This window comes from Epinephelus moara, chromosome 16, assembly GCF_006386435.1.
Source record: "Epinephelus moara isolate mb chromosome 16, YSFRI_EMoa_1.0, whole genome shotgun sequence".
Classification (NCBI taxonomy): Eukaryota; Metazoa; Chordata; class Actinopteri; order Perciformes; family Serranidae; genus Epinephelus; species Epinephelus moara.
The window spans coordinates 16,376,202-16,390,867 of NC_065521.1; the positions used below are offsets into that span (position 1 = coordinate 16,376,202).

At 40.4% G+C, this 14,666-nt stretch overlaps 1 protein-coding gene across 1 annotated transcript in view; it reads right to left on the reverse strand.

Annotated features, from left to right (window-relative positions):
- LOC126402262 (guanine nucleotide-binding protein G(I)/G(S)/G(T) subunit beta-1) overlaps positions 1-13,062 on the reverse strand; it is a 42,514-nt gene extending 29,452 nt beyond the window's left edge. The window contains exon 1 of the mRNA XM_050064068.1: positions 12,675-13,062. The gene's annotated coding sequence lies outside the window, so the exon portion shown is untranslated. The remainder of the gene's footprint in view (positions 1-12,674) is intronic.
- Between the last annotated feature and the right edge of the window lie 1,604 nt (positions 13,063-14,666).

Genomic DNA, 14,666 nt, shown 5'->3' on the forward strand with positions numbered 1-14,666 from the left:
TACTACTCAGAACCATAATATTTTCATTGGTATCGCACAGTGGGTCCCAATTTTGGTACCGTGACAACACTAATCTGGAGGGGGTTCATCTGCAAAAACTAATGAAAAACTAAACAATGATATTCGGTATTCGGTACTCGGCCAAGCGTTTAATAATATTTGGCTTCGGCCACAAATTTTCATTTCGGTGCATCCCTATCATCTATGTTAAGAGTTGCACATTCACAGTACTGATCTGGCACTCGTGAGAAAATGCCAGTGATTAAAAGTTTATTAGCTTAGGCACAAGTAAGCATTTCAATTATTTCTGAAAAACAGGTTTACTTGTGTGATGGTAGGGGATGTGGGCAAAACTCCAACTTTGTGTTGTGTAGTTTGCAGCCAAGAGAGGCAGATAAAATGGGGTGGTTTTTCGCGACAAATAACTTAAGTCTTTGTTGTTTGATAACTTCTAATAAATATATGGGGACAAGTTAAAACTGACTTTGGGCAAGTAGATAACTGACCCACTTGCCTGACTGGGCAAAAATCAAAACACACACACACACACACACACACACACACACACACACAAAAAAAAAAAACACCAGTAATATTAAACCCTGACCTTTACATGTGGGTATTTACGAATATACAATTTTTTGAACAAGTTAGGTCAAAGCTTCATCATAAAAGGTACAGTGACTGCTCTTACATCCCAAAAGCCACAGCTCTGAAAAGCTGAGGCGCCACCACACTTTCATAGGTAGTGGTTAGGGTTGGGCGATAATACGGTAATAAGGCATCCCGCAGTATCTAAAAATAGCAACGCTATCAGTTTCATTACCGTCAATAAAAAAATCTGCCACCCATATAGGCCTACAGTGGCCTGATATAATATTAAATATAATTTATTTAATGTCTAAATAATAACTGTTTGTCCAGCACTTATGTATGTGTGGTTGCGTTTTCAATTTAATATTATTACAATTTAAAACTAATAATAGGCTATAATGTTTCTCATAACTGTTGTCGGGAGATGACATTTTGTTGTCGGGAGATGACATTTGATAAAGTTTTTGGATGTGACGTCGTCACGTGACAGCTCAGACATGAGAAAGAGAAGAAAAGATGGCAAGCCGCACATCAAGCGAGTTGGTCCCCAAAAACCCCACAACTTCTGCAAGCAGCAGCAGCAGCAGGTCCAGTTTCCATCAGAGTGGAGGAGGGAGAAGCACAACCCGAACCACCGAAAAACAGATGACTGTGGGCAGTCTCCTTCAAAGAAAAGCTGATGCGGTGGCAGGTCTGCTCGGCACCATACAGGAGCGAGCAGGAGCAGAGATAACGGCCTGTTGTTGTGAGCCTGTTATTCAGGAAGACGAAGACCTCCTTCTCAGGTGGAAATGTGATGGAGCCAAGGGTTTTCCTCTGATGTCGAGGGCTGCCTGAAAGTACCTGTGCATTTGTGCCACGAGCTCTCCATCAGAGCGCATATTCAGCACCGCGGCCAAAGTTGTCAATCCATTACATGCCCTGCTCCAGCTGGAAAAAGTAAACATGCTGGTTTGTCTGGCGAAAAACCTTGAATAGTTTTGAAGCATATGATGCTGCTAGAGTTATCATTATACTTTGTTTTTATGTCATTTTCAATGAGGAGTAGCCTGTTCTGACGGTCAAAACAGTTGGGACTTGGAGAGGGTGAACTTTTCAAACTAAAGGTAGGCTCTAAAAATAAACCAATGAACAGTATTTCCCGTTGCTTCTCAGGATAGGATTATATATGCCCATTTTCAGTCATGCCTTGTTATTTATTGTTCTGTTTTTCTTATTTGATAAACCCTAGTACTGGATGCTGTAGAGCTTTGCTTTTAATGTATTTGATTTATGCTGATAGGTTCTAAAAATAAACCATTGGACAGTAGCCGCTGCGGTCGGATACGCTGTATAGCACACATTATCGTTACCGCCGTTGTTATTTATTGATACTTTTTTGGAAGTGGACTGTAGCCCATAGACAGTGTTGTTATTTCATTCTGTTTGGTTGACTGCTGCATTTGCACTTTTTTTTTTTTTTTTTTTTTTTTTTTAAATATTTATTAATAAAAGTTGTTAATGTTGTACATGTTTTGTTGTTATTTTTTCAGTATTCTTAGGCCTATGTAATGTTTGTTATTATGTTTCTGAACGGTATAGGCACAGGCCGACATTTTGGCGACTCCCTCTGAGCCCTTTAAAGTGATTTTTAATTAGTCACGGTAATACCGTATACCCCGGGAAAATGTGGGGAAGGTTTAACGGTAACAAAATTTGGATACCGCCCAACTCTAGTACTGGTGCTGCCCATTGCGTCCTGTTGCCGTCCTCATATCTTAAGCCATATTGCAAATTAAATACTTTGTTGCAATGCATACCATACAAACAAACTGGTTTTAATGCAGATCTTCGTATTTTAATTGCTTTTAAACCCTACATGAAACTAGGGCAGAGTACTGAACCTCTATTTAAAGGCAAACTGACTATGGTTTTTTTAGACCCAATGCAGCTCTTGTCGCATTGCTTGCTGACGCACAGTGACATATAATAATTGAAGCTGCTGCCTGTTGTTCACTCCACTAAAGTGAAGAGAGAGAAATGGATTGGTCATTATAAAAGGTAATACCAAAAAAAAAAAAAAAAAAAAAACCCTTAGGCCAGCTCAATCCCTATCCTCCTCATCAGCTCAGGACATCCCTACTTGACTCGTCAATTGTTAAAATAGTTTTGCATTGATCATTTATGTAATCAATCTATTTTACTTCTTAAATCTTACAGCAAATTAAATCTTAACTTTGTTAAACTTATTACTTAAATTCTTGTTTTGAGTGTTAAAAAACTGTTCCATTTTATCTTTACTCTAAGAAAAGTATGGTATTTAGACACACTTATTTTCAAACACAACTGTTCCACTATGACTTGAAAAAGGCTCGGGCTTCCTGCAAACATAACTAAAGCTATATGTGGAATTTTTTATGTGTGTGCTCCCTCAATGTGCCTGCCTGCTGTGGGTAATGTCTGATGATAGGGGACATAACATCGATGGGACTGAAAGTGGAGTTTAATTGATTGATTAGTGAAACATTCCATGATGCGGTGTGCTCTTACTAAACAGGGTGCATTGTTAGCAGAAACAGCTATCATTGGCTATTGTAGAATAAGTGACTCCCAACAGGCAGAGCTAAATGAAAACAACAAATATCTGACAATATAATTCACTATCAGCTGGTCTGTTATATAATACTCTGAAGAAGAAACTCTGAGCAACAAGGCTCAAGCCAAACACACAGGCTAGTGCTAATGATTTTCTGCAAATGTGATGTAAACAATTGAGGAAAAAGAGCAGTCACATACATTAGCAAAGGTATGTTTTATGCTTGGAACAGCTGCACAACCAGCTTCTTCAACAGATAAATGAGTGAGTTAAATTAAAAAGGAAAGAGGAAAAAAAAGGAAAGGAAGGTCAGGCTAGCCCAGAGCCAAACGCATGACTTTATTGAAAACATAAAATACACTCCTTTGATTGCATTAATAATCATACCCCCCCCCACCTTCTCCCCAAGCTTCCAAGAGAGGAACAAGTGTGTGTGAAGAGTCACATGACAGCTAGCCCACTCTTTTGCTCAAGTGACTATGGCCTTTCTTGCTTTAAAGAGGAAGAAAACTCACTAATACTGGCTTTCCCTGTCATCTCGGGATTCAGGTTTGGTCACATTTTCCCTGTGGCAGCTAAATGTAAGGGCCAGAATGTAAATAGATAGAGAGACGGCCTCTATTCAAAGCAGGGCAGGCATTGAGGTGCACATGCAAAGCATTGCCAGGGCTTGTGATGGGCTTTCGGCAGGCTTACACAGCATCTGAGTGGTGACAGGCTGACAGGTGTGTGGGTCACTAAGCTGCCTTGGTGCCACTTACTTTGACTATTCAAAACAGTGGCCAAGACCTTTTGGCCAGTGGTGACAAGCTATGTATGCATAACAGCACCTACAGTCAAACTACATGCTGAGAAAACTTAAGGTAGAACTTCCTTAGTAATGTTGACTCTTGGGATTACTTAAGGAGAGAAAACAAATCAAAGCAAACCAGAGATTCAGGAACATGAATGTTAAGTATGGTACTTTACAAAGTGTTGTATAGACAGGTTCAGGAAGGATTCAAGTCAAAATTTCAGAATGTATTTTTGGCAGTAGGGATGTAAATCCCAAGTTTCATCACAATACCATATCAAAACGATTCATAGGACAACAATACGATATTTGTTGATATCACAAAGTCTGCCACCATACAATTCTAATTTGATTCAATTCAGGGGACTGCGATTGATATGAGATGATATCAGTAAATATTCTCAATGTATTTTTTTTAGCTGCTTGCCATTGACTGCCTGGTGTCTGGCCCCTAGCACTGTTTGAATGTCTAGGACGAAGGTGTGCTTAGATAAAAATGGTGAAGAAATTTAAAAATAAAAGAATAATATCAATGTTTTCACTTTGCACCGATGATATTGGATTGTTGGGTTTATTGTTACACCCCTATTTGGCAGGTCTTGCTCCACTGTGCAACTTGTAAAGTTACAGTTCACGTCAAACATGGATATTTATTCCAAAGCCTCACAGATTATTTCATCTAGGGAGCAAGATGGGAAGGGCTTGATTTAATTTCAGGGAGGATAAAAAAAAATCCCCCTTCATACCTCTAATACGCTAATGATGCGGGCCTATTGTAAGGATGTTCAACCTGTGTTGGACCTATTCCTGTGAGACAGCTGTCACAGGTTAATCTCCGTTTGTCACTGTTGGCTGAGACACCAATCTGCAGCGCAGCTTCATTCATTTCAATGAAAAACGAGAATTTCATTACAAAATCGCCAAATAAAAATAAGTTTTAAGTTTCACTTCTGTCTTTTTATCCATATATACACACACACTCTCTCCTCTGTACTTGCCCAGTGTGCTCATTTTCTGCTTCTGTCTATTTGGAGAGGCTGAGGTTTAAAAGACTAAAGTCAGTATCATTAAATTAATAAGTATTTGTTATATTTGGATTGTTGGTTACGATGTAACTCACATTACAATCAATTAAGTTGCCAGATGGCAACCTGTGTTAAAGATCCCAGTAACACAGATGTTGACCTGAGTGAGGTGTTTGACCTACAGCACTGTATAAATCTGAATCTGGTATAATGCTGCATTTCCACTGCATGGTGCGGCATAGCTCTATTCTATCTGACATTTTCGTTTTTGGTTTTCCATTAGCGAAAGTTGTGGATCGTGCCTGTTACCTTTTTTTTCCTACCAACTCAGTCGAGCTGAGGTCGAAAGTAGAAGGTGGAGATAAAACACTGCAGGCCACTGATTGGTCAGAGAGAATCTTCACTTGTGCAACACAGGACTTTCTGCACAAACCGAACATTTTTATATAGCCAAGAGTCCATTAATAGCGACTGCAATTTTTATATTCACTCAACACAGATTTTAAAAAGTTGCAGCCCGCAAAACTACGCTTACAGCGTTCACTACGCCATACAACTGACGGAGTGCAGATGTTCCTCTGTTTGGTTGCCAATGAAAGGATTCAGTGATTTGAGTTGAAGATGACGAGGTGTACCAGAGAAAATCGTGCCTAAATCATCTTGTTAGATATTTCAACAAGCATGTGTTCTGTACTGTGCAATGTGTAGCGTGATACGGGTGCAGATATGTGGCTGGTCATTTGTGGTCTGTGCAAAACAATAATTTCTGTTGAAGATGTGATTGTTTGTTCCCTGGTGTCAGCCAGTTCAGGGTTGGGGTAGTGTTGGTAGGGTTTGCTCAACAACAGGGTAGTGTCCATGGTAAGGCCGGCAGTATGCTACATTCAAAATCATAAGCCTTACAACGGGCACAATGGTCTAGGCCTCCAGTCTGAACTTTCACAGTCATTCGCAGCCCCAACGCACAATTGCAATTAGCCTAGTTAAAATGTCATGTGATTACTTTTACATGTGTGCATGAATTAACGCCAGACAACGTGAGGAGAAATCGATCCTCAGAGTAGAAAACATGCTGCGATTGCTGCAGTTTTCTACATTACACAGTTTTCTTTTCACTCACTGGGCCCAAGAACAATATAGCAAGTCATGGCTTCATTGCAGTTTTCATTATTGATTAAATTCTCTCTCCAGATAATCTTCATTAGCACCTGCATGACTTTGAGGTAAATGGAGGACGACAATTATCATATGTATTGGCCAGATTAATTATGGCCGTACCTCTACATGCACAGATTAATTAAACAATAACCAAGAGCTCCAAGTCAGCAGCTGTGCTTGGCCTGAACAAAGAATAGTGAAGTCACCAGCATGTACAGAAACCTGCAATGGTCATATGTTCTATTCATGGCCTACTTGCTTATTATGTGCATTACTGCTGTACACAAGTTGTAGGTGCTTCTGTGTTTGACCAATCAGTCATACTCAGTACAGCAAACTCCAAACATATTAGTTCCTAGGCCTTAAGAGAGAACTGCCTCTGGAGCAGGGACTTTGTTTCAAGACACGATCAGTGGCTCAGATACTACATTTAGACCTGTAGTTGAGATGCAGGTAAAGTCCCCAAGTTCCTAAAAGGTTCCACTGTTCCTGGAAAGTTCCTATGATAGAAAGGAACTACAATGAATTCCTCCTGTATTACTAGATGTAAATTTCAGTGCAGTCAAAGACTCCATTGCATTTGTTTTTGATTTCAATGTTGGGATCATTTCCAGCATCATCCCCTTCACTGAAACCCGCAAACTCCGCCTTACTCTAGTACGGAGGGACAGACCTCCTGTTGTTGACAGCGTACTGGCATATGCACCCGATGCCATATTCCACGAACTTTAAGAATTACTCAAATTTGATTTTGAAAATAGTTTACTGGAGGCCTAAACCTTAAACTGGCACTTGGGTTAAAAATAACACTTAGACCCAGAACTGGTGATAACTGTGTGTTTGTGTGTGTGTGAGATGTGCTGTGTGTATGTTGTGCATATAATTTATACAGCTAGACTGATCATCAGTACAAGTGTATACAGGTCAAACTCAGCTGCCAGCAGATCTTTCAAGAAACTATCTTGACAGCTTCTGCCTAGGGTGTTGTTAAAAAGGCAACTTAGCAATGGAGAGCTACAGTTACACACTTTTTAGACCCACATTTGCCTACGGATGTGCAACACACCCTGATGAAACTGTTTCAGTTGTTGTCTGTAGGAAGCTTAGTGAGTGAAGAGGAAAAATGATTTAGATGCTCAACCACAATACATCAGACCTAAGAGCGAAGTAATGGGAGTCATAATGCAGAGGCCACCACTAATGGTTCATTTGAATTAAGATACAAGAATAGGCTAGTTGATGAAGACACCATTCTGGATAAAGAGAGCTACGCCTTCAAGAGCAAAGAACAATAGATAAGCACAGGCCCATGTCGTAGCAGGCATGCTGTCCTGGTTGTTTTTCACCCGAATCGTGTACTAAAATGAAGGAATAAGGAACCAGGAAAACGGATGTTTGACAGAAAAGAGTGTTAAGGCACTTAACCTACTGTGGGATGACGTGCCAGCAGAGGCCTGCTATGTCTCCCCTTAAGAACATATTGTCCATTACGCCTCTCAAAAGTGCCAGTATTGGCTGACTGACATGATTAAATACAACAACAAAAAACAACAAAGTAAAATGGCAAAAGGCTATTTTATGACATCAAACAGCAAATATAACTACTGATTGTGGTAGAACCATCAAATCACACAGAGGAAGTCCTTTCTAACCAAGCCTACAGAAGTCTTCCTGAAACAGAAAGCCCACTTTCCTAAATAGGCACAGCGCTGAGTTAGCTTAACACCACACATTGTTGTGTTGGTAATAAAAGTTGTAAAGAAAGACAGGAGTGCTTCCCCTGAAGGAACTTCAAGTGTAAGCACCTAAAATGACAACCTTTAACACAAAAGACCGTTATGGATAAACTAGGGAACAAGACGTCAGTGGTGTGGTTAAATTTTGGCTACTTACAGCACGTTTAGCCACAAAGTCACTAAGACCACCCTTAACAGGATTGAGGTTAATAAAGTCTGACACAATACAGACTGGTTATGTATATTATTAGGTCTAATGAAAAACATTGCCGATAAAGACAGGAAAGTTTATCACCTGAAGCAGCACCATCCAATAATGCACTGAGTAAAAACTCTTTTTTTATGTTAACAGACACATTGCATGACATGGTGCTGATACGCTGAGTCTGAAATAAGGGATGTTAACTAAAGAATGCGACTGGCCCGAGATATGAACACCCTGGATGCAAGTATTTCACACTTACAAGTTTTAACTTAAGTGTCTGTCTTTTCTTGACAAGCTGCAATTTGGTACTAACAGCGGTCAGATAGCAACCTTTTTGGTTCTACAGCTGTTGCTTTGGCTAATGTGAACTCAGTGCAGCCCTGTTTACTTGAGTCTTGACACGAAACAGCAATGCAGCTACATTATATACATTACCTTGCACAACTGCTGACATATTTGTCATCTGCAAATATTGCTCTGTAGGACCGTTTGGGGATTCTGAGCAAACTGAATGACATTAGAGCATCTTTATGAACTCTTACCACTGGTAAATGGGTAGAGATATATTTGGGCAGCTACTACTAAACTCACCTCACCTCACAATGTATATAGTGTATACTACTACTACTACTACTGTATTATAAAGTTGGGTATGCACTTAAATTGTGTTTCTATGTGAATGTTTTATACCGATAAATTTCTCTGCAGTAGCATAAAGCTGGCTACTCAACTGGAAACCTTGGTGCATTTTACTCAGTGCCTGTAGATGTTTTTTCAGGTGTTTGTTTGCAAAGCCTCTCAGCACTTTTCTGCCTTTTAAAGATGCCTAGTGGACATACAGTTGAAAGTAGGATCATATCAGAAGTGAACAAAAATCAGCACTATCACTGACCAAAACCATATAATCCCAAAGAGTGAAATCCAGACTAAGAATTTAATCCCATTCATATCCTGCACTCGCAGATTAAAAGAGAAAAAAATACACATCAGCGGGATGAAAATCCTTTTTATCAAAAACAAAGACCCCCCAGCGCAAAAGGCTAATGACTCAGGTTTTAAACACATGGTCATTATCTTGTGGTGACACTCATCCTACTGACAAGCTCAGCTGTGTACAAACTCAGGGACAAATGTCTTTCAGACACACATTACTGCCATGAAGGCTTTCAAATAGGCTTGTCATACACTTCTTGTATCATCGCATAGATATCAGTACAATTTTTCAGAAATGCCTGCATTTTATGCCATCACTGTCCACCAGGCTCACTGGACAGAATGTCAAATACATTCTGGGTGTCAGTATATCATGGGTCATATCCAGGTCATAAAAGCTAATTAACATTAAATGGAACAATGTTTCATGCTTAGTTAGAAAACTGGATGCTCTTGGGTGTCCATACAAGCTGTTCTCAAACTAAAACCAATATTGATAGAGCTATAAAATATGTCGTAAAGTGCTATGTACCTGCTTCATATTTTATCTGCAGTGGATCGCAAGGTGAGAGCAGTTAGGCTAGAAGTCTCAAGTGCTGGACGAGTTCATGCACACTTTTATCATTAATCTGATAAAAGGGCAAAAACAAATTCCAGTTTGGCTGAGACATCACTGAGACAGCAGTTACAGAGGTGTCTCAGGTGTGATGTTGGTGCCATCCTGCGAGTAGTTACAAGGACTCTATATATATATATATATATATATATATATATATATATATATATATGTATGTATAGAGAGAGAGAGAGAGAGAGAGAGAGAGAGAAAAATCACTATCGAGAGTTTTGGGTCAATGTTTGAAGACTAAAATCCAAATGTAATTAGGTCATTCAGTGGCATTGCAAATTTGCAAAATTTCAACCCTTCCAAGCTGATAAGCTACATAGCTGAAAAATAATATAAGGAAATACTTGTATGAAAATAAAAAGCAAAGAGAAATAAAGCTGATCTCTCGGGCAAGTAAAAGCAAGTTGAATATAAACCTGCATATGATGTCACATTTAGGATTTCAAGTGTCAAGTGTATCGACAAAATAAAAGGGAGGAAAAAAATCACTACCCTCAAATCTAAAAGAAATCTTTATGACTGGATTTTTCATTTACATTTAGAGATCTATTTTTATCTATTCAGTGACATTCAACTGTTAGTTCTAGTCTGGACTGAGAAGAATATGTCCCATTTCCCTGAGGTGTGGTTCAAGATGTTTTAAATAAGAAAGTACGTTTAATATCAAAATATCTAAATAAAGTTTTTATTTCTTATAAATGATTAAAAAAACATTTCTTATAGTTGCCATGTTCCCTGGTATTCAGGTTCACAGTCAAGATGTACAACACCCCTTCCCCACCATGTTGTCCTGTATGTGAGGTGCACATTATGGATTCATCTAACCAGGAATCCCATCAGCTTTTAAAATGTTTTCAATACAAACACATCCTGTACATTTTTACGATGGCTAAATCAAAGAAATCTAGTCTGCCAAGCCTGAACCCATCCGATGCTCGGCATCTGTCTCTCTCAGTCTGAGAAAAAGCGGTGATGAAAAAGGCTTTGAACGCCATCTTGTTCATTGCAGCTGCTTGGGCCCTGAATACAGGAACCCATTCATTCGAGGAGGCGGAGGGAGGGGGCACACTGGCAAAATGAATTCATCTTTGTGAACCAGTAAATACAAATAGGTCTTTTAAGAAACACCGAATATTTCCAGTAATCGACTAGAAATCGGCTATTTTCAGGAATGGATTCTTTAGATGCCATATCTTAACACTGCTGGTCAATAACTTCGTCAAAGCGGCAGGCTACATGTATCTTGCTTCGGTGCTGGAGGAGGCGCTCAGCTCGGCTTCCTGCGACAACACGTCTGACTCGTTGCTAAACCATCTTTCGAAACATTTACCACTAAATAAAAATCTCAAAACTCCTCTCCTCTGCTTAAACACCTTAAGCCGGTGTGCTAACTCGGGTCTGGCGCTTCGTCGTGGCTAAAACGTGCCCGTTTTCCGGGCTAGAGCTTTGACATACTGAGGAGTAGCGCGGCGGTGGGGCATGGTTACTGTAGCTGCTACCAACTTGCCCTGCAACAGACCCGTGATCGAGATAAACAGATTGTCAAAATCCAATTAGACAATCTCATTTTCACATCATTAAAAGAAGAAGTTCAAATTAAGGTCGAACTGTGTGTTCGCTACCCGACGCTGGTTTAACAATCATGAAACTAAAATGGCTATTGCCCCTATCAGGTCCACAGCGGAGCTTATTGTCATGTTTGCAATGCGATCTTAAATCTGTGCTAACACTTGGCAATATGTGGCTAATTCCTATCATTTTTATTCATGTGGCATTCTAGGGATGAATCGCGCTAAGAAATATCCATTACCTCCTCAGTACCTATCAGTGGATGGCTGACTCTGCAGACTAAACGTGGGAATGTTAACATATAGCTGTGACATACAGTAGCCATAATCCATGATGGTTTCGTTTCGATTCACTGATTTAAACGCTGCTGGCTCAACCAGCCCGTTCAAACACCGCTAGTCAAATAAGTGTCCACTACAGGGAAATTCGGCATTAACGTTACATAAATAATTTTAGCAAGGCAAATACTAACGCTTCGGTGCTCCAGTTTTACATAAAAAACGGCACTCAACAACAACACACACATTCACTAAGGATACAGGCAAATTATTCCGTCTGCCATGTTCGGTATATACACACCCAGATCAGTCATACCAGGCTGCAAACGTAGGCTGTGGCCACTGCTGGCTAACTTGTATGGACTGGCTACGGAATAGTGGGGGTGGTGGTGATTCTGTTGGTGAAGTAGCCATTTTTAGACTCCCTTCGTTGTCATTTGCATGATGCTACAAATTTTCAACACGGGAGGAAGTAAATCCAAACTCTGTTCACGTTTGTTTGAGTTATGCAAGTGTAAGAAGTTGCAACCATGTAATCACCTTAACCAGCTCGCCTGCTGTTAGTCAACAATAAACTGAAGAGTAGCAAATGTGCGAGCAATTAGCTTACCAGGTAACCACTAGCTATCTATAGAGAACCGTTAAATATGTTAAATGTGGGCCGACATACTGAGCCAATATGTTGGGGATCATTGAGCTCAACACTGTGTCTCAAGTGAACCCCAGATTGAAATAACTATCAGCTAAATTGGCTACTGGAGCAAAGCTGATACAGTTTTAACCCAGACAGCTAATTTCTTAAGAGAGGGAGAAAGATACCCGGACGTTGGAGAGGGGTGCTGGCTAACCTCCTGAGCTGTCACCAACTAACCTTCTAATTAACATTAGCACCGGGCTTTAACGTTAACCACCAGCTTGCCGGATAAAACCATACGATATGAAAGCAGCTAAATGTTGTTGTGGTGAATTGACACCTGGGTTAAGGCTGTTTCTCTAACAGTGACCCCCACCCACTCTCTTGGCAGCAACGACTAGCTAGCAGCAGGCTAACGGCAGCTAACTCCACTCAGCCCAGTTTAACCCCTTTCGTTCATCTCCCCTGCTCGACAGGCTAGCCTAATGCATAGACACTTAATGCATTTCCTGAAGCGCAATTTCAAATATCAATACATATCCTTACCCGCTTTCAGTCGAGGGTATCCGTTGTTTATATCACATTGACTGGAAACAGCAAAATCTTGTCTCTCCTCTCTCCGCCCAGGCGCTAAGATTTAGCTAGTTTAGCTACCGAGGAGCGGCACTCCCCGAACCCAGTTTTTGACCCGCCGAGGGGGGAGACACACCGGCACAGAGGCGCAGAGACAAGGCGGTGTTCACCCAGATAGACGTGTCAGAGTCCCGTTTGAGCGTTCTTCCCTTTCAGCGCAAATTCCAACTCAAAGCAAAAATCCCTTCTTGTCTTTCCCACCGTCGTCGTCCCTCTTTTTTCTTCCTTCACGCCAGGATCTCAGTCGCTTCTTCCTCCGGCCATCAAACAGCAGAGATGGGCGCGGTAACCCTGCACTCAGGTTTGGGAAACCCCACGTTACGGCAGCGTCACAACGCACGGCGAAGGGTCGGCGACCAACAGATCAGGAAATACTGCCATTTTTGGTAACACTAACACACCTAGATAACATTTACCTGCCTAAACACTGCTTTTAATTCTACAGTTTTGCTCATTTAAACACTTTAAATCATTTATTACCCTAGTAAGAGCATTTCTAATGCCAAATATGGTTAGAAAAACAACCTTTATACACACCAGCCCCTGTTTATCAGTGGTTGTGAAACTGTGGCCTATACAACTCCACAGGTTACTGGGGGTGCTTTAACTGTAATTTACCAGGAGTTATTATTAATTTAAATATTTAGGAATGACCATTGTAGTGTGTTTTCTGGTCTCTTCTTACACAGTATACTCTAAAATCCCAAATTAATGTGCACATATCAGATCCTTAAATCTTATAAAAGTGCATATATGGTCAAAAGTGCCTTTCTGTGAGACTGTGATACAAATGTGTTTGAGGACTCCAACAAAAATGCAACTGTCATGTCAGTGCAGCAACCACTACCTCTGACTTTCGTGTCAGTACAACAACCGCTACTTCAGGCCAATAACACTGTCTCATTTGCAAACCAAAACAGACTGTGCCACAAATTTGATTACATGAGTGAATTTTCCTCCCTGACAGCGTGCTTGGCTCCAAAACACAACAAAACACAACTTTACTACTAGTCAAGGGTGTTTGTAGTATTTGAGGACATAGGGGGGTTAGCCCAGTCCTCTGTAAGGGGGTCCGGGGGGATCCTGCCCCAGATTAATTATGAATTGTGATTTTGAAAATATTAGTAGTTGTTAGTAATTAGTATTGAGTAGAAACAGAATACTTTGCAACAGGGGCGTTGCACCAAATTCTGGGCCCTGTGCATAAGCAGTATCTGTGGGCCCCCTCACCCTTCCTCTCTTGATCCATGTTTCTCTCACACAACTTTTAATTGTTTTTTCACAGTCAGTTTGCTTTCTTTCCCTTTCCCTTTCTTTTTCTTTTCTGGAGAGGAGATTTCCCTATCTTGGCGAAAGACATGACTGTATACGTTGGTGCCTCAGTAGCCACTCACTGGCTCGAGCTGCATTGAGAGACAAATCTTTGGGCAGAGGCGGACTAAACCATTTTGTCCCTTTAAAGGTTGAAGGGCCCTCAGAGAGCTTCCACTATTTTTTAAATAAAAAGTTTAGTCTTTTTAATTTTAATTTAGCTATGCACTGATTACTTAGAAAAGAAAACTGCGAACATAACCAAACTCTTCATTCAAGGCTGTCTGAGGGCCCCCCTTCCATTGGGGCCCTGGGTAGTCAGTCCCACTTTCCCCCACTATGACGCTCCTGCTTTGCAACTGCTATCATTTAAACTGAATAAGATCATTTTGAGGTACTTGTATTTGAGTATTTCCATTTAATGCTACTTTATACTTAGACTCCACTACATCTCAGGGGGAAATATTGTACTATTTACTCCACTACATTTGTCTGCTTTAGTTACTTTGAAGACTCAGACTAAAAATACAAAATGTAATCAGTTTATAAATTATGATGTGTTATTATAGATTAAACCACGCAGTCAATCAATCA